Raw genomic sequence first — 23,561 nt, 5'->3', positions numbered from 1 at the left:
ATAAGTCTATTAGTCTAATATTCAATCCAATTTTTAAGCCCAATACCCAATCTCACCCTTGGAAATGAAAAAATATTACTTTGTATTTTACTTGCACTTGATGTTGCATAGTCTAGACGTCACAAACTTATTGCCTCAATTTCTTCAAAAGAAAGAGCAAGATTTGGTGAGCGCAAGTTCATTGGTTTCTTCAACCAAGCGCCAACTTGAAGACTTTAGGTTGGAAGGGTATAACAAGTTTGTGAAGAGGTTAGCTCTTTTTTTTTGTGAAAAACATGATGTTCTAGAAGTGAAGATGGATGATGACTACATTAACATACTAACGCCAAGAAAAAAAAAACATGAAAAATCGTCACTATTATGAGTATGATTACTTCAATGCGGTTCTAACTTTGCAAGTTCAAGACTTTGGGGACCGTATTAACGAGGTAGCATCCGACTTGTTTCTTTGAGTTGCTTGACTACTTGTGATAATTTTTGGGCATTTTCTATTCCAAAAATATTACAATTAGTTGAGTTGTACCCATACAATTTTGATGAAAGTGATAAAAGAAGACTCATGGTTGAAATCGCGACATACATCGATAAATTGAAAGGAGATAAACGATTTAAAAACTTGAATGGTTTAGCAAGTATTGTTCAATTGATGGTTCAAACAAAGAAACGCCATTCCTTTTGCATTGGTGTATCGTTTATTAAAGTTAGCTCTCGTATTACTCATCGCAACCGCAACCGCAACCACTGAAAGATCTTTTCGGTGATGAAGTATGTGAAGTCCGATTTTTGTAATCAAATGGGTGATGAAAATTTAAGCGACATTTGTATATGTTACATTGAGAAAGACTTGCTTATCAATGTTAAAGTAGATGATGTAATGATTAGATTTGAAAAAATGAAAACTCGTAGAGAACAACTTTAATATATTGGTTATCTAATATTTTGTTTGGTAATCCTTTTTTTATGTATGACCCGACCCGACCCGGCCCAACTGGAATGGTCAAACGGACCAATAAAAAACTATATGCGGATTTGACTCGAACCGAAGCTCGAACTGTACCGATATATATATATATATATATGGGTGAGTTAACGTACAATAATCGTTTAACGTACATTACGTACGCCAAATACGTTCCACTAAAACGTTCAAGCATAATTCACAGAACTTTAAACGTTCAAGGTTAAAAACACTAATACGTTCAGCAAATTTACATCCTTTAAACGTTCAAAGGTTAAACCTTTAAACGTTCAGGTTTAAAGTTTATCAAAATTGATCGATTGAAGCTTCAAATTGATGATTAATTGGATTTATTTCAAGGTTAATTGATCAATTAGGTTCACCAATTTCAATTTCAACTTCAGTTGCTCAATTTGACAACCGACCTGTGAGCAACGATTGATGGTTGTGTCGGAAGAAGATGGTGGTCACGACGGTAGACAATGGTCAAGAAGGTGGATGGTGGACGGAATTGTTGAACGACGATGGTGAAGGTGGACGGAATCGACGGGAGAAGAGATTGACGGAGGCCGGCTCGCGTAATTGTGATTTTAGGGTTAGCATGGTTATTGAAGATCGACGATCCAGAATGTCGCGTACCTATGGATTTTCGTATTCTATCCTTTATCTATGTATGTGTGTGTGTATATATATATATATATATATATCACTTAGTACCGACCCTAAAAGTTCCCGAATCCTGTGAGAAAATTTTCTGGATCCGTCACTGGATGGCCCGCGGATGTCCTGTAAGGGATCCTTAAATGATCTGCGGGTATTACTTAGTGGGTATACGAAGTTTTTTGCTACCCTACCTCTATAAACCTGAAGAAGACAAAGTTAATGCATAAAGGGTTTACATGCTAATTCTTGACGGGTGACATCATTTGGTTTTAGCTTGCATAAACAGCATATGATCATGCATGGGAGAGACGATTTCACTCAAGCATTAGACTTGCTTGGTCCAGCCATTGATTTCGTAAGTTGTAAAGTGTTAAGGGTTTCCTTCTTGTTATTGATTACTTATGTAGGATATTAATTATATTCTTGTATTATATAGTCTGAATTGTGTTTTGTGGATGCTTGGTGCCTTTCCGAGCCACCTAATGTGTTTAATGACAATTTTTATACAAGCAACTTAAGTTGTCTAACTTTTTGATCCATTCAGAAGATGAATATTTACATTATGTTTTGACAATAACTTAGACTATGGAAGTATAATTACGTTTTGTTTTTGTATATGATTACATGTTCAAGATTGGAAAAGGGGTCATTGATGAACCGAGTAAAATGTATTAAAAAATGATTTTTCAAATGATTTAAGAGTTATTATTTTTTTGAATTAGAGGATTGCTTGCTATTGAGAAAACAATGGTTTAAACTTTCAATCAATCAATCAAGCCCTTTATATCCAACCGCATAGCACGCTATCGGTAGGGTCAGGGGAGGGTGGGATGTAGGCAAGTCTTTCCTCTATGAGAATAGAGAGGCTGCTTCCAGAGAGACCCCCGGCTCATAAAGCTACATACAGGTAATCAGAGTAAACATATATCCTACAAGCAAAGACACTTAGCAATACATAGATAGCAAACTACCAAAAAAGCAAAGAATCTGTAACCTACTAAGAATAGGGCATAAGAATCAAAAAGCATCATCAAACAAAATATATACATAAACAACAAGGAGAAGGCAATGGTTTAAACTTTAATCAACATAAATTGTATTGATAATGACTAAATTAGTATAACGTTACATGAAAATATTAGTTCATCATTGATTCTATATGTCATACGCGTCCTTTAACACTTGCTTGATTTTCATTAGTCACTCATACATATGCTTAATGGTTAATGAAGTTTCTACATCTATTGAAGATTGTGGAATTAACAAAGTATTAATTAAAATGAAACTTCTACATCAAGGTTGAAGATAGGGTTAAAAGCAACTTATATAAATTAAGTTGTGGGGTTATAAAAACTTAAGAAAAGTCTATAAAAATATAATTAAACAACATTGTATAAATATTTATTATTTGACTTTCATATAATATGTGAAGGGATCATTCCGCTTTGGGAATGACTTTCCTTCAAAACTTAATCATCATTAAAAGAGTTAAGTCAAACATAAAAAGGAAATGGTTAGAAGCTTTTGTTGAATAAACAAAAGTGTGCTTAACCCAATAAGTTAAATACATTGGTTTAGCTATTATGATAAGTGGAAAGGGAAAGTGACACTTACCCATAACTGAAGAATCAACAATTGAAGGCAACTTAAGGCTTGATAATAACATCAAACAACATTAACATTTATAAAACGAAGGTAAGAGGAATGGTAGTCCATGATCAATTGAATCGACCATCCATCAACCAATATTCTTAACATCTTAGATGATTGGTTATAAATAGAAGACTTACGCATCGGCAAGTCTTCACCTCTTTGCTATACAACATACTTTCAAATAAAATATTTTTCACATTTAAAAAGAATTTAAACTACAAGTTCTTTGAAGAAAATATTAAAGTTTGAGAAAAAAGAAAAGTTATTTCAAGCACCAACCTGCATCTTACTTGTGTATTTGAGGGGTTATCACTAGAGGTTATTTTAGCATTTGACAAGTGATGATTCATCATTTTGTTGATGATATGAGAGCAGAGAACACACTATATTGATATAGTGTTGCTTTATATTGGGTTGGGAAACTCTATCTTGATATAGAGTTTATCTTAGTTGAGAGATTACACTACAGTATTTGAGAGGGTTCACTATCTTGACATAGTGAACATATTGGAGAATATGAAGCTATATACTTTGTTTAGCTAGTGAAAAAGGTGATCACTTCCTTTAAAAGGTGAGATAATTGTATAGGTGATCACAACCACTTAAGGAGACGATAGTGAAGAAAACTCTTGACCGGTAGACTGGGGAGAGAACATAGAGTGAATTAGTAAATATTCACTTAAACCTCTATAAATCATTTATGTCATATCTATCCCTAAACTCTTTACTTATATGCATTTACTTGTACAAGTTTGTGAATATATTTTAACAAAGTCATTATTCCGTTAAAACTGAATTACCCCATTTCCTAATTTTCTACACTTGTGTTCATGTTTCTTCGTTTAATATATGAACAAACATAAACGAATTCACACCAAATAATTCACAAATGATTATTTGGTACAAGTAAAAAAAAGACTACCTAAACCATCTACACACATAACCCTAGACTTTACAACACCACCAACAAGGTGAACAAACCAGCTAAAACACTAATTACGGCCATGTTCCGGCAACCACCACTCATCAACTCACCGGAAACAGACACTCGCCGTCGACAAATTCTTGGTGGTAATCTTGGCCGCCCCGTTAAAGTCGCAAGCCTCCACACTCTACTGACTCATCTGAAAATACATATTAAACGCTTACGACACATTCTCCCGTTCACTCAAACTACTACACGTAGATCCGGACGACAAACTCGCGCAATCACTCAAACTACAAGAAAACTGCAAATCACTCATAACCCTACTCAAATTCTTCATGTCATCATTCAACATGCACCATTGGTTTTCCAAATACTTGACAGCTTATTTTTTTCTTCATTTAACTCGTTTTTTCGCTCTCTTCAACAAGGGACCTATAACATACGCAAACATGTTAATTCAAGCAAGAACAATTTATATTCGTTAACGTTTAAGCGCAAAATGACATAAAAACAAGCAGAGAAATATGTGTGTTTCACAACACATCAAAACTCTATCTCAATATAGAGTTTATCTTCGTATAGAGATTACACTATAGTATTTGTGAGGGTTCACTATCTTGACATAGTGAACATATTGGAGAGTATGAAGCTAGATAATTTGTTTAGCTAATGAAAAAGCTGATCACTTCCTTTAAAAAATGAGATGATTGCTGAAGAGCCTACCTGGGAATTGGGCTCTTTGAGCTGGGTCACAACCCATTAAGTGAGGAACATGATACCTAGCCCAAGAAAAGAGGCCCAAGGACAAAGGGTATAATAAGATAAAATACCAAGTCAAAGGGGCCAAAAGTTACGGTGCACCTGACTTGGGGGAGGTCCCAAGGAACGCATACTCTAGGAGGCGAGACAATACCCAGCGGATAAAATGAGGCCAGCTACAGCCCCAGGGGGAAGAGAAGAAAGGGAGTACTTGAGAGGAAGTGAAAGACGGACTTGGACTAAGTTCACTATCCTTGTCATAAATAACAAGAATAATAGACTGGGGGACTGGAAGAGACTACCCTGGATTTGGCCCAATAAAGCCCAAAAGGCACCATCAAGACAGATGAGCCCAAGATAAAAGGCCCAGTCCAGGGATACCCAATGCACACCAAGACAAAGACTGAGGTCAACGAGGGACCAGACGCTGTTGGTCTGGCACCCGACAGAGTTGGAGCTTACGTATTCCTGGAGTAAAGGACATACCCGGCGGACAAAAGCAAGCCTCCTATGAAAGTCATGGAGGGAGGGAAATAACCAGTGGATAATAGGCGAGACCCTAGGGTATCTGTCCCAAAAAAGATTTCTCCGGGACTCAATGGGTCTGGGCTATGAAGGTGCCCAAAAACCGTCAGCCCCAGGCCTGAAGACTTGAGGAATGAGAAGGAAGTTGGACTTGAAACAAGTCTATTACCGTTGTCATATGTAAGGCCCCGTTCCCGGTAGCCCTACTTTAGCATCGGATTTACTCATAAACACAGTTCTTGCAATCAGAGTTAATTAAAACTTTCGCGGAAACGTTTACTTGAAGCATTCGTTACAAAACATTCAATCTCTTCTTTGATACCATAAAACAAATCATTATATTTAAAACATCTTTTCTTCCATCTTCAGATGTCATCCGTTTCAATCCATGCCATGTGCCATCCTCGTGCTAGTTCATTGGTCTGACCACCTGCGTGCATACTAAAAGTCAGCTACGCTGAGTGAGTTCTAGTTAATCAGGTGACATACAATACATACACATATCATACATACATACATACATACATACATACATATCCGAAGATACATATCCATACTTAGCCAATTACCCTACTACCATACATACATACATTTCTACAATCACTAACCCTGGTCTACCGAGAGTACGATCATAGTCCGCTGTCTATACCTATACTCAAGGTTGTGAACACGTAAAAGGTCCGCAGTCCTTACCTATGTTCACCAGTTATGGTATGTGCAAGGTCCGCAGTCCTTCCCTATACCATCCTATATTGACAACATGTACAAGGTCCTCAGTCCTTCCCTATGTTGCAACCTAAACCATAGCACGTACGAAGTCCGCAGTCCTCCCCTATGCTACCACAACACAAATATAGCACGTATAAGGTCCGCAGTCCTTTCCTGTGCTGACGCCTATCTACAATACGTATAAGGTCCACAGTCCTTATCTACGTTGGCGTCTATCACCTATAACACGTATAAGGCCCACCGTCCCTATCTACGTTTACATCTATCATCTACATCACGTATAAGGCCCGCAGTCCTTAACTACGCCATCACCTGCCAAGTCTATGTCCAACAGAAGTTAGAGGGATTCGCCATCCTAACTTACTATGTCGAACATAGGACTCACATACCATTAGTGTACCTGTATACACATACTTCACATATACAATAATTACATTATAGCATAAGAACACTCTAGGCGTTCTTTACATCATTCATTTAACAACCATACCCCTTGTCGATGCGTGCAATATCCGAAGATCGTTCACGCCCCGACAAGTGTTCATTTGTAATGTTCATACATCTTATCTATATAATATTCGTACCTTTGTTTATGACCTGACAGTACGCGCAATATCCGAAGATCGTTCGTGTACCGACAAGCAATCGTTCATATCTATCACATATATCACATATGGCATACACTTATCACTTAGGATAAATGTATTAACAACACATCAAATATGCACACAGCCCCGAAAACATCACAAGGAATGGGGCTAGAAACTCACCTGAACTCGGTTACTTCTTCTGCTAACGGTTACTCTTTCTTGAGCTGTGCGCGTCTAACTGTTTAATAATTACAGTATTAAGTACCGCTCTAGTCATCTCATTGCTACTTAATTAGTCTTACACGTCTAAGTTGTTTTACTTCATTAAATCATTACCTGGTTAGTTAATCGTTACTCATTAACCTTTAAAGGTATCTTTCATAAATTGCCAAACTCCAAGGGCTGTTATGTAATTATATAATTCTTTTCTAAGTCCAGGGACCATTCTGTCTTTATATTAAACTCCTAGTTCGTTACTTTGCCCTTAACGAATTGGGTAAAGAATCATCCTCTGATTCGCTAAGCTCCCATAACGAACTAGCTAACGAATCACCCTCTGATTCGCTAAGCTCCCATAACGAACTAGCTAACGAATCACCCTCTGATTCGCTAAGCTCCCATAACGAACTAGCTAACGAATCACCCTCTGATTCGCTAAGCTCCCATAACGAACTAGCTAAAGAATCACCCATAACGAATCACCCATAGTTCTTATCCAGACTTTGACTCAAGGGTCAAAGTCAAAATCGTCAAGAACAGCAAATAGTCAACAGATCTTAGATCTGCAATTAAACCTTCGTTTCTTAACCAAATATCACGATTTTGGTATCAACGGAATCGTCTGACCAGCGCCTACAAACCCCAACCATCAAATCGGCCTAATATCGATGTTTAAGGGGTGCGATTTAGGCATATATGTTACGGGTTCTTTTAGGTTAACAATTAACCTATCCAATGCTAATCAATTCCAGTAATATTTGTTGTTTTGGGTTCGTTTATAACAAACTAACACAGATCTATGATTTCCCAAATCAAACCGAACCTATACGAACGATTTCTAACTATAAACGTACCTTGAACGAGTTGAACTACGAACACGGTTAAGCCTTGATGTTGTTTTGGTCCGTCACGACGTTCCAGCACCAACAAGCTCGGGTTTTCGCTTTCGGATCTTGGTTCGGGTTATAAGATGGTGTTGTGTGTGTTTTCTAAGGTATAGGCTAGTGTGTAGATTTGGATAAAAATGGAAAGGATTAGGGTTTAAGGGGTATTTATACTCCCTTAAGCCCATGGACCTAAGGCCCATCTTTCCCTTTTGGTCCATAATTAAGTCCATCTAAAAACCTACTTATCCTATCATATTTTATTATTATTATTACTATCCGAACGAAAAATTGGGATGTTACATCATAAATAACAACGATAATAGACTAAGGGACTTGAAGAGACTAGGTCGAATAGCCCAAACCGAGCCAAAGTAGTCCAGCCCACCAGCAGCCCAAGTACTCCAAACAAGGTCCAAGGTCAACGACCGACCTGTCCTTGTTGATCATAGCATAACAGAAGTGAGGTTGACATAATCTTGGAGGGAAAAGAGTGTCCAATGGATAATAGCTAGCTTCATGCCCAAGTCAGAAGGATCAGCAGTTAATAGAGAGGACCCAAGGGAGCAACAGTCTGGAGGGAAGATTCCCCTAGGACATTATATATGTGCGTGTTATCTTTGTAATATGGCATGAGGAAAATAATAAAATAACTCTCTTTTACTCCATATTGTTCATAGTTATCTCACTGAGATTTCAAATGAAAATCTCATACAATCACACACTTACACACCACACTCAAAACACGCACTATCAATAGTGGTTTCAATTGGGGTTTCTACAATTGCATAGGTAATCACAACCATTTAAGGAGAAGATAGTGAAGAAAACTCTTGACTGGTAGATTGAGGAGAGAACGTAGAGTGAATCAGTTAATATTCACTTAAACCTCTATATATAAATCGGGTATGTCATGTCTATCTCTAAACTCTTTACTTATATTTTAACGAAGTCATTATCTCGTTAAAACCAAATTACCCTTTTTCTTAGTTTTTTACACATGTGTTCATGTTTCTTTATTTAATACATGAACGAGCGTAAATGAATTCACACCAAATAATTCACAAATGATTTGTTGAGTGTTTCTTTTACAAACTTTTGCGATGTGAGTTTGATAAGTAAAACAAAAACTACCTAAACCATCTACACACATAAGACTAGACTTTACAGCAACACCAACGAGCTGAACAAAGCAGCTAAAACACTAATTCCGACGACGTTCCGGCAATCACCACTCATCAACTCCACCGGAAACAGACACTCGCCGGTCGACAAATTGTTGGTGGTAATCTTGGCCGCCCCGTTAAAGTCGCAAGCCTCGACACTCTGCTGACTTATCTGAAAATACATATTAAACGCATACGACACATTCTCCCGTTCACTCAAACTACTACACGTGGATCCGGACGACAAACTCGTGCAATCACTCAAACTACAAGCAAACTGCAAATCACTCATAACCCTAGTCAAATTCTTCATGTCATCATTCAACATGCACCATTGGTTTTCCAAATACCTGACATCTTTACCAGCCACGGGCATCCTTTCATTCCCTGCACCGGAGAAGTCGATAGGGAACTTAGGCTGCCCGTCGTACCTGAATATCCCCCAGTGTCGTTCGAAGTAACCCGGAGCAATGCTCTTTTTGTTCTCGTCGGTTAAACTGAACAGATAAACTTCTATGTAACCCGGGTGTAATGGCGTCCCTTTATTGCTTGCTAACTTTTTTAACAACCCATGGTAGAACTTTTGTGCCATTTTGATGTTGGCTTGTTTATGTCCGTTTGTGGGCCACCCGATCTCGCCCACAATGATTTTAATGTCGTTGACACCCGCTTTCTTAAGCGAGTACGTCAGCGTGTCGAGGTTGGCGTCGAACATGTTGGTGTACCGTATGTTTTGGTCCTGGACGCCTCTGCCGCTGCCTTCGAAGAACGCGAACTCGATCGGGAAATCTTCGTTTTCGTAGAGGCTGAGGAAAGGGTAGATGTTGACCATGAACGGGCAGCTGTGTTGGCCTAGGAATCTTGATATTTTGACCATCACGTCTCGGATTTCGGGGCGGAAGTTGCCGGCGGAGGGGCCCGCGGTGCCGGAGTCGTAGACGTCGGCGTTTTGAGGGATGGTGGCTTTGATTTTGTGGCCTAGACCGGCTTTGTTGAGAGCTCTTTGTACGTTTTTGAGGGCTGGGAATATGGTTTTCTCAAAGGCTCCTTTGTATGCTTTTAAAAATGGCTCGTTACCAACTGCTATATACCTGCATTGTTAATTAATTAGTTTATTTTCATCATCATATAGCTAAATATGATCAACATGCACGTATACGTACATATATGTAGGGGTGTAAACAAGTCGAGCCAAATCATTTTGAGAGTAGATCGCCTTAATGAACAAAAATATATATTGAGATCAAATATGTCTCATATAAAGCTTGAGCCAGGTTAATTGTGGTTCATCGACCCAGCTGCTTATTTATTAAAGAAGGTAATTATAAATTTTTTACGCATATTGATATGTATAATATTAAAAAGTAATATTTTTAACATAAACATATAAACGTTGAACAGAATTTATAAATTAGAAAATCCATAATTTAAATATCTACTAAATTTGGGTTATATGTTCTACGTATTATAAATTGGGGTTTAATTAAAACGAGCCAGCTAAACAAAACAGCCTAACGATTCGAACCTATTTTGGCTCAAGCTCAGCTGGTTTACAAACCGAGTCGGCTTGGCTCGTTTACAAATGAGCACGTTTCGAGTTAGTTTTTTTCAAACGGGCCACAAACTTTTTTAACAGCGCTACGTATATGCATGTACAAATGTATGCATATGTTGGCCTTACTTGATATTAACTCCGCCATGATCACGCAAATGATCGCTGACATTTTCTTTGATATAATCTTCGACGGCGCCAAAATCATCGCTAAATTCTTTGAGATTAAGGTTAGGGATACCAAGCATGACTTCAATACCCGTCCCGGCAAAATGACCAACGGTCCAATGGTCCGAATCGAAAAGCTTCACCTTCTTAATCTTATTGTCTTTAAGAATCTGAACGATATATTTAGGGTCCAGAGGTGTGGATGCCTGAGTACCCCAATTCACACCTAAACCATGGACACACTTGGTGGCTAAAAACACACAAAAGCATGTGATCAATAACAAGACCATGGCTCGAGCCATGGTTCGCTAGGGTGCACCAAATGATCGTTAAATTGGTTTGCACCCTTAGGAGCTATAAAAAAAACGTGGATTACAAAACACAACGGGGTTGGAGACAATGATATATTGATTGTATCTATTATTATTATTTTTTGTATATTTTATTTATTTATTTTGGTTTGGGTGGGTGGGGGGGGGGGGGGGTGTTTTGGGGTTGGTTAGAGAGACAGAGATTATTATGGTGAGATTTTCTTTGGGTATTTCCTTTGGGGTGGAATGAGAGGTTTGGTTTCACACTCTCTTTGTCAGATAGATTTCCATCAATAGCTTCTTCTAAATTTAGTATGTCTACATTACCTTCAAACTGATTACCCTTCAAATGTGGTTAAAATTCCCTTAATTATGCGTTGAGCCCGACAACCTGTTAAGTTTATAACTTAATTGTGGTCCCTTTATATCACCCCTCAAACCCGTTTACAATTTTATATGACTTATTTTCAACTTCTTTGACTCAATTAGATAATCGGATAAATTAATACTTACATATTTGGCATGAACATATGTGAATAGCAAAAATAATATCAAATCTAGTAGTAGAAAGCTTTCAGGAATGTTTTAAGAATAGACGAGTCCAAAAGGTTTCAACAACGTTAAAAGGCTACATTAAGTTAGCATACAACATTAAAATCAAATGTAACTGAAGATCAAGGAATTGATGCTACAAAATATAGTTTTTAAAGGGCTTAAAATATTGATTTAAAAGGCTTATAGCCTAGCGATATCAAAATGTGTAGGAAGGTTGTTTATTATCAGGTGGTTGAGGGTTCACCAGTGTTCACAAGAACATCAATAAAACTAGCTAGAAAACACAAATGTATTTCCATATGATTATCAAATTATATTAGAAAACAATAAACTTGTAACTAAACATCTCAAACATCAAAAAACCAAAGGTGAAGCACTGATAAACAACCACAATATAATACATAATTCATCAACAACGTTCTCATTACTATGGTAACAATTGTCATATTAAAAAAAAACCTCACATCTCACAAGCAATGACAAAAAAAAAAACCCGAAGCCAAACGTACTAGGTTACAACACAAGTAAAATAAATCAAAGCTATACGTTGAAATCTACAAAACAGAACGATCACAAATCTTTCAAAAAGAATTATATACAAACAGGGCTTCATGGTATGTTACTTGTTTGACCATTGAAATTCTATTTCGAAATTCCTTGAGGCCCCGCTTTTGCTCTCGGGCAGCAAAGTGTACTCGCCTGCCACTGCCCCCAACATCACAACTCGGTCAATTTGTATCGTCACTTTGCCAAACGAACTCTGCACGTTTTAAAAATATTGTTAGCTTATGAGTGACTTGATTTGTATGCTTCATCTCTAACGAGTGAAATATAATAAAAGTTATGCCATAAAGGAAACAGGTTAAAACCAAAAAAAAAATTATGATTAGGGGTGTGCATGAAACTGAAACCGAAATAACCAAACCCAAAAAAATAAACAACGGTCTGGTTTTCCTGTTTTTGCACTTGATTAAAACCAAAAAAACGAACCGGGCCGAATTTATTGATCTTTATTTTTTATTTTGATTTTTTATAAGAAATTAATAAATAGCGTAACCCATATATCTAGCCCAAATGTATAATAATCAATTAATTATTAATTAACAAAAACATTTAGACCTAAATTTATTATTTTGGGCCTTTTTTTTCACGGCCAAAAAATTTCAAGTCTAAATAGCAAGAAAAAAACGAAAACTGGAAACCAGAATAACCAAAACCGGGTGTTTTCAAAACCAAAATTTGTTAGGGTTTAGACCAAAATCAACCCAAACCGGCCAATGCACACCCCTAATTATGATTGTAATATGAAATATTATGCAATCATATGACAATTTTTATTGATCTCGGTTTTTTCAAACTAGCTTATGTTGAAACTCTTACCTTCCCCATCTTGCTTTTATTTTTGCACGAGATATGTAACTTCTGGCCTTTGGGAGGACTTTCAAAGGACCAAACAAAGCTCTCATCCCACTCGGGATTAGGGCCCGTTGAGACAACCTGAAAAACAAATATGCGATACTAGTGTCAGTTAAAAAGTTGGTGATACAGGGTTAAGTATTTGGTTTTGGAATGTATTGAAAACAGGGATTCTAATGTTTCCTTGTAAAATCTATAAGTTTTAAGGTATTCAGTGATGCAATTCATACCTTGGTTTGCCTTGATGGAGTGTTGCCGAGTGTAAGTTTACAGTAAGCACTCGGGTTTCCAACCGACTGTTTCATATTATTTCCACGTTTAATTATTACAGTTAATGTCCCAGGTAAACACTGCAACAAAAGCTCAGCTTTTTCTTGAAACCGAGGTGGGCCCGATTGGATCAAGTACTGCAACAAGGGTATTGCATCTGCAGCAGCATTTGATTGGGATCTGGACACGTCTGCAGGGCATGCAGACCAAGCTTGCCTCAGAAGAAATAATGCATCCAATGCAGCTTCTTGTGTTGCTTCTGATCCAGTTTTGAGTGATGTCAGCAAGTGTGGAATGCTTAAGGTTGCGGGTTCTGTGGCTCTTAACCGTGGGAAGTTTCCAAAAAGTGCATTTAGGGCTTTTAAATACTCCTCGTTCACAGTTCCTGTTGCCCATAAATCCTTTTCGATAGCAGCTGCGCCACCATTTGGTAATAAGAGATTAAATTATTTCACAGGATATTACATGCTTTACAAAATTTTGTAACATGGTACTCAAGCTATACATAGTTTACATGGTTCATATTACAGTTATTACTTTTGCATGATGATCAATATTTATATGTTTTTACATGAATTGTTAATTTTATTTTAACCACTGATACAATGCTCACCCGCTTCTAAATAATTAATACTTTTAAAGTTTAACTTCTATTATGCTGATATTTGTTTTGACAGTGCATAAACTACCGAAACAAATCTCTTGCTCTCTACTACTAGTCTACTAGATCTTTTATATTGGAATTGCTAGAGAAACGGAGTGCATGAAACCGGAAAAGGTTATCCGTAACCGACATAACCGAACCCAAGCAAAAACTGACAGTTTGGTTTTGTGTTTACGTAAAAAACAAACTTTCGGTTCGGCTTCGGTTTTGCATGAAACTAAAATCAAAAAACTGAAAATAATTTATGGTTTTTCATTTTTTACTACTAGATGGGTGCCCGCGCCATGCAGCGGGAACGCAGACTACGTAATAAGTTTATGGGTTTTTATTGTTCGGTTTGAAACCGTAAAGCCGTTCATCCTTTGATTTGACGGTTGATTTTTTTTTTTTAACTTTTCGCCAGTTGTTTTCAACTGTCAAAGGTTTTGTCTTGGTTTTCGACTACAAAAACAATTGTTACAAAAGGTTTGGCTCACGATTTAATTTAAAACTATCATAACCAGGCAAAAATACACATATATAAAATGTATTTTTTTTAACTGAAAAAACTATGGCAATATCATACTCAAACTAAAGATAAAAATATGCTCGTTTTTATGGTATAATTTTTTTAAAAAAATATTAACGTATGAAAAAGTTATTAACGTTTAAAAACCATGGGGGTATTTGGGTTAAAAGTGAAAATTAAAATAAGATTTAGGTAAAAGATTAAGGGTTATTGTTGTAATTATTCTTTAAATTAAATTAAAATTGAGGGGTGAATATTGTAACTATAATAAATAAAGGTGAGTTTTGTTTTAATGTGAGAATGACTATTTTGTCCCACTACTGTACCATATGCAACATTTACTTGTAAATCCCTTAAAAAGTAGTGTCCCCTCTTTGTTACATTATATATAGTATAGATATAGATGAGTGTAAAGTAATATATAAGAATTTCATAAATAGTGTAACCCTAATATTTTAGTCTAAATGTATAATAATCATTTAACCATTAACTAACAATAAGATTTAGAAGCAAAAGTTTTAGGCCCAAATTCATTATTTTGTGCCAATTTTTTTGGGCAAAAATTTCAAACCCAGATAATAAAACCAAAACAACCGAAACCAGATGGTTTTAAAAAAACTCAAAAATTGAATATTCTGTTTTTGGTTTAGTTTGAGATACTATATAGAAAAAAAAATCTTTGACTATTTGCAAATGTAGTACAAACTAAAACATAATTATAGAAAAAAAATTTTTGGTTTAGTTTGGATGCTCCAAGATGTTGACCAGAACCTGCAAAGCACTATGTTGACCATCAGGTCCAAACTCTGGCTTAGTCAGCAACATGAAAAGCGGTTCAACTACTTTTGCAGCAGATGGACCTTTTGCTATAGTAGCATTGTTGGTTAGTATTCTAAGCAATTCAGCAAACGCAGCACAAAGGAAATCCGGTGGTCCTTCATGTAGGATATCAAGTACACTCTCAATCACACCAGCTTTCACCATTTCCATCTTACACGAAGGTCTATCTTTTCCTAATTTAACAAGAGCTCTAGAACTTGCTTCATGAAGCATATAGTTTCTTGCCATAGAGTAACCCTACAAGAGGTATTATTGCACCGTGTGCAGCAACTAACTCTGCCAAATTTTCATCGTCCACGAGTCTTTCAAGTGCGCGTACAACTGAATGCTGAGCTGGACTTAACTCAGACACAAGCAGCGAGATCAATGGTTCCACACACCGAGCAGCAGCAATGGTGGATCTGATTCTTGTATTTCCAAAAAGTACACCACACAACTCTGCAGCATCACCTTTCAAGTCCATTGACAATTAGAAGAAAGAATCCTACAAAGAACATCAACCGCGTTCATTTCAACATCTGCAACAGCAAGAGCTCCTGACGGATTATCACTCAACAGTCTAACAATGCAGCAATAGCAGCATGTTGTTCTTTCTCCAACCCAGTATTTAAAACTTCCACCAATGGTTGAACCGCTTGTCTAGCAGAATCTGCATTTCTAATATGGTCAGCACAAAACACGTTCTCGAGTGCTTTAGCAGCACTATACCTGGCACCCCTTCCACCCATTCTTAGCACAGCTATGAGCTGACTCACAGCACCAAATGCTGACTCATGTCTCCTTATTTCAGCAGTGCTAAATAGGATACCAAGTAAATCAGTAGCAGCTCCCTCTGCAGCTTCTTGTGGGCCCAGTGAAAGATACCTTGTTAGTGCTTCTAAAGCACCGGACTCAACCATAACAATCGTATTTGAAGGGCAGTCGTTTCCGAGCTGAATTAGTAGCCCAAGTGCCAAATACGGTGCACCTGGAAGATCAGGAATGGGTTTGAGTAGATCAACAAGAGCTGGAATTGCCTTTCTAGAAGTAGCACCGACTCTAATATCATCAACTCTGTTTAACCTTTCAAGAGCAGTCTGCTCAGGGTAAGGAACCAAAGAAAACTCTTCTGATAACTCTAGAAGATCATGTATATCAGCATCAGCACATCCAAGAAGTGAAATGAGACCGACTGCGGCTCCTGAGTTGGCAACTGACAAAAGGGTTCCCCTGCTTCCGTTGCTGACTAGGCTTGCGGTAGCTTGTGCTGCGAAATACCTGTTGGATGGCTCCTCTGACCTCAATAAATTAGCAAGGGTCGGTATGGCTTTAATTGTCGCATGTGCACGTATGATGTCTCTGTCTTGAAACAAAATCGCCAGTAGTAGTGCACATATCCAGATGCTATTATCCTCGTTACCGTCAAACTGCATGAAAAACAATTATTAAACATTCATGGTACAAATAGTTGAGTATCAAACATTAGGCAATGTGGATTTGCCAAAGATGCATAGGAATAGGCCTGTCAATGAACCAAACGAACACGAACGAAGTTTTTTTGTTCGTGTTTGTTCGTTAAGACAAAAAAAACGTGTTCATTTTCGTTTACAGTATAAACGAACATTTCATAAAATGCAAACGAATATAACTGAAGACAGGTGACTGAATATAACTAAAGACAGATGAACGAACATAACTTTCCCAGCACCAATTAAAAGTAAACTTAAGCATCAGTATGATGGGTCTAAATGATAAATAAATCTACACTAAAATGTACTGGGTGATGTTTAAATTCATACAGCTAGACTAAATTGTAATGGGCCTAATAAATTAAATTAATATATAATTGAACAAACTTAAACAAATGTAAAGTAAGAAACATAAACGAACGAACTTAAATGAACGAAACATAAAAGAACGTTCACGAGCATAAATGAATGAATGAAACATGTATTCACTTCCGTTCATGCTTCATATAACTATATGAACAAAAATTTTGTTCACGTTCGTTTGTTTATTAAACAAAAAGTTAATAAACAAACTTCTCGCCAAACGCTTCACTGAACGTTTGGTTCGTTTACAGGTTAACACAGGAATGAGAGCAATGTATTCTAAAATTATGCATTATGTAAGAAAATCTGGAAGGCTTGGAATATAAACTAAAAAAACATCAAGAAATTTGATTACAATTTGAATCACACGAAATTAACAAACTTTAGTTTGTACCTGACCATACTGCGACAAACACTGAGAGATCCTCTCAGTGAGGGTTTCTACAGCTCCAGCCTCCACAATTTCAACTTTACTTTTGTCATCATAACTAGCAATAGCAGATAGTAGCCATATAGCAATATTAGTGCCATATATAACTGATGTACTGGTCTCTTTTTCACCAGCCATTGCTTCTTCAGAACCTCTGTAGATACTAACAAAACTTTTATCCTCCATATCTCCCAAATGAGAACCTTTTGGCACAGTTAGCATTGAAACAAGTGACCGAATTAGACGCGTATGCAGTTGCACTTCATGGAGATTCTCAACTACACTTTGAATATTGACTTTTGTAGCACAAACAAGAAGTGCAGTTCCACCAGTTTTCAAAGTTGGATTTGAAGAATGGATGACCCTATTTGCAATAGATGAAATGCAACCAGAACTACTTGTGATTGCGTTTCCAAGAACTACACACTGTGAATGACAAAGCCTTGACAATATTTCTATCGCCTTGTCTTGTAATTGAGGAGTCGCGTCAGCAATGCATGACACGATGGGGCTTATGCTATCTGGATATTCAGCTAGAACTGTCCATGCAGGTTTGATGTGCCCAGATGAGCCTTTTAATCTTGACAAAATAGCGAGTGCATTTAGTGCCTCTGACATGGCAGCAGATCCATAATCAGTGGATTTGATGAAAGATACAAGTGCAAGAACCGTTCCACTGCGGTTCACATAGTCCGTTAAGGCGGAATCTGTTCGACGTGAGTCAAGAAGCCGAGCAATTGCTGCTGCTGCGTGGGTCCTACCCGTTGCATTACCTTCACGTAGAATTCTAGTAGCAGGCATAAGGAACTCTTCAGGGACAACGTTTTCTGAAACTTCAGAGTCCAACAAAAGGTTTGCTAATGCACATAGAGCCTGTTCTGCAACTTGGACAACTGATGAGTTGGTAAGTGTTAACAATGGAGTTAGTGCATCTCTAGCAACAGCTGCCATGTCACGGTTCTCTCTTATGGATAAAAATACTGCAGCAAGGCATCCAGAAGTTTCTGCCAATACGTACTCAGATTCAGAATTTAAGAGCTTCATCACAGAGTAAAGAGTCTTAACAGCAATGCTGCTTTCACGCAAGTCCTTTCGAGTATTAAAGATGCCAGCAAGAGCTGCTGCTGACTTGGCACGAGTCTCTTCTTTTGGAGAGTTTAAAATCTTGATAATTGTCTCGATTGCATCATTTGAAGCACTACCTTCACGCAATAAATCAGTAAGTGGGGCCGCGGAAAGCAAGCTTTTTAAAGCATCCAGAACATAAACCTTAGATTCTGGAAGATCACTGGTTAGCAATGCATTAAGTTGACTTATAGTTGCTGTATCTGTTTTGTGAATCAAGTGGTTTAAAGTCTTTGAAGCAATCTCTTTCCCATTTGACGTTCCATTTTTTAATAGCCACAACAAAGAAGGAACAGCATCAGCACTCTCAACACATTCTCGTATGTCTTCACTGTGATTACAGAGATTCCCAAGAATTGTTGCAGAATCTTCTTTAGCTTTTGCAGATCCGGTTTCAAGAATTTGAACAAGTGGCGGTATGCCACCAGCAGCAGTGATGGCCCACTTGCTGTCATCATTCTCATTGGACAAAAGACAAAGCAATGCAACAGCACACTCCTGTTGCTGCTCTGATGAAAGCCCAAGAAGAGAAATCAACATCTGAATTCCCTCTCGACCCTGAAGAGCGTACCACAAACTACCTTCATTTTTGCAGAGGATAAGTAGAGATTTTATCAACTCATCCTGAACTTCATTAGTTGCCATTGTGATTAAACCAACCAGCAAACGTTTAGAGTCAGCATTAGCAAGTCTGCTTGAGAGTATAATGTTTCCATACAAACTTGCAAGAGCTTCTATCGTGCGTTCTTGAACCAAAAAGGGTAAATTCGGTTTAAACTGCTTGATTAAAGTCAACTCAACGTCTGTAGGATCCGATGCTTTACTAGTTTCTGCTTTGACATCATAAATCATAAGAGCAGAAGCTAAAGCCCCTAATGTATCAGCTATCTGTGCAGGTGAAGTGCACAATTCAAGACTTTGACCAAGGCTCGAGATTACATAAGATAAACCTCCAGAAATATTAGCAAGAGCACACATTGCATTTTCCTGTAAAGCTTGTGCATGCTCACCTTGCATAAATTCCTTTGAAGGAGCTATTGTAGCATTGATAAGAGACGGAATACCATTAGAACTTGCAATCTCCTTTCTTGCTTCTTTGCACTGAGCTGAAAGTGATTTTAAAGCAGCTGCTGCTTGTGCTCTTACTGGAGCTTCATTACCAGGACCCAATAGCTTTAGAAGTAGTTTTGTAGCTTCAGCATCTATTATCCTATTACAAACAGATGCATCATCCATCATCATGGATGCCAGAAGGAAACAAACATTTGCTTGAGTGCTGGATTCTTCAGCTGTAAGTAGCTTTACAAGTATATCCTCTCCGCCAGCTTGGATTGTTGCAGACCAAAACCCCTCAGTGCTGCTGCAAAGGTTTCTTAAAGCTCCAGTCAACAAATCATCAACTAAATGTCCACCTTTGAACCCTTTTTCTAACTGCTTCCACAAAACTGGCACAACCCCTTCAGTGGAAAAGATTTTGGACCCAACATGATCTTTTGCTCCACCTTGAGAAACAGCATAAATGGTCTTTGCAGCTGCAATTCTTCCTTCTACTGAAGTTGACTTCAAAAGACCGAGAAGCGGAGGAATGCAGCCACTGAGCAATACTTTGACTCGTAGCTCGTTTTCCTTGCACAATGAGCCTAAAACAGTTGCTGCTTGCATCTTGACTCCAAGTGACCCTGATCTTAAAAGAGAGACTAATACTGGAACTGCTTGAGAATGAGAACCAACAGCACTAAATGCATTTGCACGTGTATCTATCAGCTCTAGTAACTGCTTTAAGTTATACTCTTTGTCTTGTGTAGATAATGAACTTTGTCGCAACTGCTCGATGCATTGGGCAACGCTTGCTAATGTCCCATCTGGATCCTCCATATTACTGCCACCTCTGCATGCAGAAAAGAGAACACTCAACAAATATACAGCTGGCCTATCATGGCCTCAATTTTTAAAATTTAAAAAATCTTATATATAATACGCTGGAACCGTCACATTATAAATATGTGCAATTATTGGATGATGCATCAAACTGGTTGCAATGCATGTAGTCTACTCATCTATTAGCTAAAGTTTGGCAATCACATGAGAATTTTATAATCTTTCAGGAAAAATATATTCAAAACCAAACTGAATATCAGCAGGGAAAATCTTAACTGGAAAATATTCAGTCATTTACTTTTGCAAGGCCAATGTCTCACTTGTTAACCGTTACATATCAGAAAGTATACACCGGTACGTTAACTAAAACTAAAGTAAACATTACAAACTACCCATGCTTTACCACAAATAGTTTAAGAAGTGTATGCAAAAGATTACCAAACAAAAGAAGCAACAAACTTCTGAAACTATTGGTCTGTATAATTAACACTAACAAGATTGTACGGATTTTCATTACAGAAACTGTGGTCTGCAATAGAAATTTGGGACGTCATAAATTATATTATTCTCTGTTACAAAAAAGGTATTCTTTTGATTATGATTCAAACTAAATAGAGTTAATGGCCACCTAGACTTATGAATTCAAAATATTGCAACTTAACACTCATATTCTGCATTAGCTATTTTTCTATCGTTCACATACTTGCAAATTTAACAATCTAAAGGTACGCTTGACTAGATTATTCTGAACCAAAAGCATGACAATAAGGATGGAACTCCAAGTTAAGCCAGAAAAAAAAAAGATGGAAAGGATAAAATGAATATACATTATGCATATGTATAACTAGCCACTTGCAAAAGGACACTCCATTTAGGGGAAATAAACAAGATGTGGATACATTCACTAGGAGAGAGAGAGACATACATACTTGAACGAATAACTGGATACAACTAGGAACAAGTTACCTAACAAATTGCATGAAGTAATTAAACTGACCTTGAACCCATCTTTATGATTGATTGTGGAGTAGCAGGCTCTATGTCATGAGGTCTAGTATCCCCATTTCTATCCTGCATTTGGTGAAGTAACAATGAAATTGTCAAAAGTTGTAAGATATAACAAACCACTAGTAAACTTGTTTTTGCCCAGCCCCTTAACTTGAGATATTTCAAGCGATCTTAATATTTTTTTTTTTCCTTTAACACGTTAATATTTTTCATATCAGTTTCAAAGCAGTCAAGTTTCAGTCTTGATATTCAATTGGTTAACATTATCTAGGTGCTAACGTTATAGCAGCAGAAAGAACAATAGGATACCATACATTAGGAACTAATAATATATATTCTCTAACGAACTGCCTTGTTAAAAAAAAATAAAAGTAAGACTATAGAGAATTATGCAGTTATACCATATCAGAAAGAAAGTACAACTTAATGTTAATATAGCATTCATAAGAATACAGTCTTCCACTAAAATCACAAGAGGCATAGATAGGTCAGCACAAAATAAGAGTGACTGAAGCTTTAACCATTTATCTCAACTAATTCCGAACCCTAATTATGTTGACAGCAACCAGAAGTTCAAACATCCACAGTAGGTACTTGACGCTTGCATTATTACTATAAAGTGATCTAGTAAACAGTTGAATAAGTGGAGTAAGTACCTGATCACTAGTGGCAAGACTACTGCCATTGCTGCTTGAAGAATACGCCCGACCTACAGCCGCCGCCATCTGGCTATAACGATAATAATAATCCGACTCTTACTTCAAACCGGATCCACATCCAATCATGTATCACAATCTGAATACCTGTGCCTGTAGAAATCAAATCACCAAAAAATAACTCATTAATTCCATTACAAAGTAACCTAATTTGATCCATAAAACATCAGATCAAGCAGAACTGGAATACCTGATTACACCTAGCTTAATTATCGAATTGAATCAATAGGAGCTAACAAATAATAATAATAATAATAATAATAATAATGTAGAGAAATGCAAGGATAAGATCGTGTAGAATGAATAAGAAGCAAACTGAATAAATGAAATGAATGCAGAGAATGAATATATGTCGGTGAGTAATGACAATGAATGATATTGATTGTAACTAACTAACCTGCAATGTGAGGAGATCAGATTAGATCTGGTGTTTTTTTGCTCAACGGATTTGATGGATCGTAGCAGGTAAGTGACGATGAGATGAGAGAGAAAGACATATTCTTGAAAACAAGGACACCCTTTTTGATATTTATTTTAAAGTAAACTCTCATTTTCGTCAAGTTTTGATAATTTTTATGAATATCGTCTAAAAACATTTTTTTTTGCATATGGACCGTTAAGGTTTCACTACTTTTATCAGTTATATCAAAATCATTAACTCTTTCCATTTATTAAGGTTAAATGAGGTTTAATTACTAAAATACCCTTAATATCAAAATAGAAACAAAAATAATTACTAATTTTCAATCCTTATATTATTTGTATCATCTTCAACATATTATATTTCATAGAAACATCCAAACGATTTACAATGAAGTGGCAGGTAAGCGGGCAACAAGCTGCGTCGCAACCCCCTTTTGGATAGCAAACCCAATCCGACTAAAAACAAAGTTTTGATTCTTATAGGCTGATACGTTACTATACACAACTTTCTGAACCCTATTCAAAAGGTCCACGGCATCCGGAGCTAAGAAACCAAAAGTGTCAAAGGCGAAGGGGATAAACACGTGTTGATTCTCCAAACAAGTTCTCTCGTGTTTAGCAACCTTGCCCGATGCCGCCTTCAATGCTGTCTGGCCTGCTACAAATCCAGTGTCCCTAATCCCATATTGAAAGTTTGAAACCCTACAACTCACCTGAACCACCATTGGCCACCACATCTGGCATAGCACCGGCTCCGACCACCAAAATTGCCGCACACCTCCACCTTCACATAACGTGATCATTGGATCCAG

At 37.2% G+C, this 23,561-nt stretch overlaps 2 pseudogenes across 1 annotated transcript; both read right to left on the bottom strand.

Annotated features, from left to right (window-relative positions):
- Positions 1-9,072: 9,072 nt before the first annotated feature.
- On the bottom strand, positions 9,073-11,118 carry LOC143582550 (glucan endo-1,3-beta-glucosidase 8 pseudogene; annotated as a pseudogene).
- An 833-nt stretch (positions 11,119-11,951) lies between these two features.
- Positions 11,952-22,820, bottom strand: LOC143582549 (protein CELLULOSE SYNTHASE INTERACTIVE 1-like; annotated as a pseudogene). The gene is made up of 8 exons (XR_013143991.1): positions 22,724-22,820; positions 22,267-22,419; positions 21,600-21,673; positions 17,564-20,612; positions 15,260-16,764; positions 13,307-13,789; positions 13,041-13,157; positions 11,952-12,420 (listed from the first exon to the last, which is right to left on the bottom strand). The product of XR_013143991.1 is annotated as a protein CELLULOSE SYNTHASE INTERACTIVE 1-like (transcript).
- Positions 22,821-23,561: the final 741 nt, after the last annotated feature.

Source organism: Bidens hawaiensis, unplaced genomic scaffold (assembly GCF_021521415.1).
Source record: "Bidens hawaiensis isolate Kalapana, Puna unplaced genomic scaffold, B.hawaiensis_p1.1 tig00031777_1, whole genome shotgun sequence".
NCBI lineage: Eukaryota > Viridiplantae > Streptophyta > Magnoliopsida > Asterales > Asteraceae > Bidens > Bidens hawaiensis.
The sequence above is the reverse complement of the archived record's forward strand: the minus strand, read 5'-3'. Positions and strand labels throughout refer to the sequence as shown.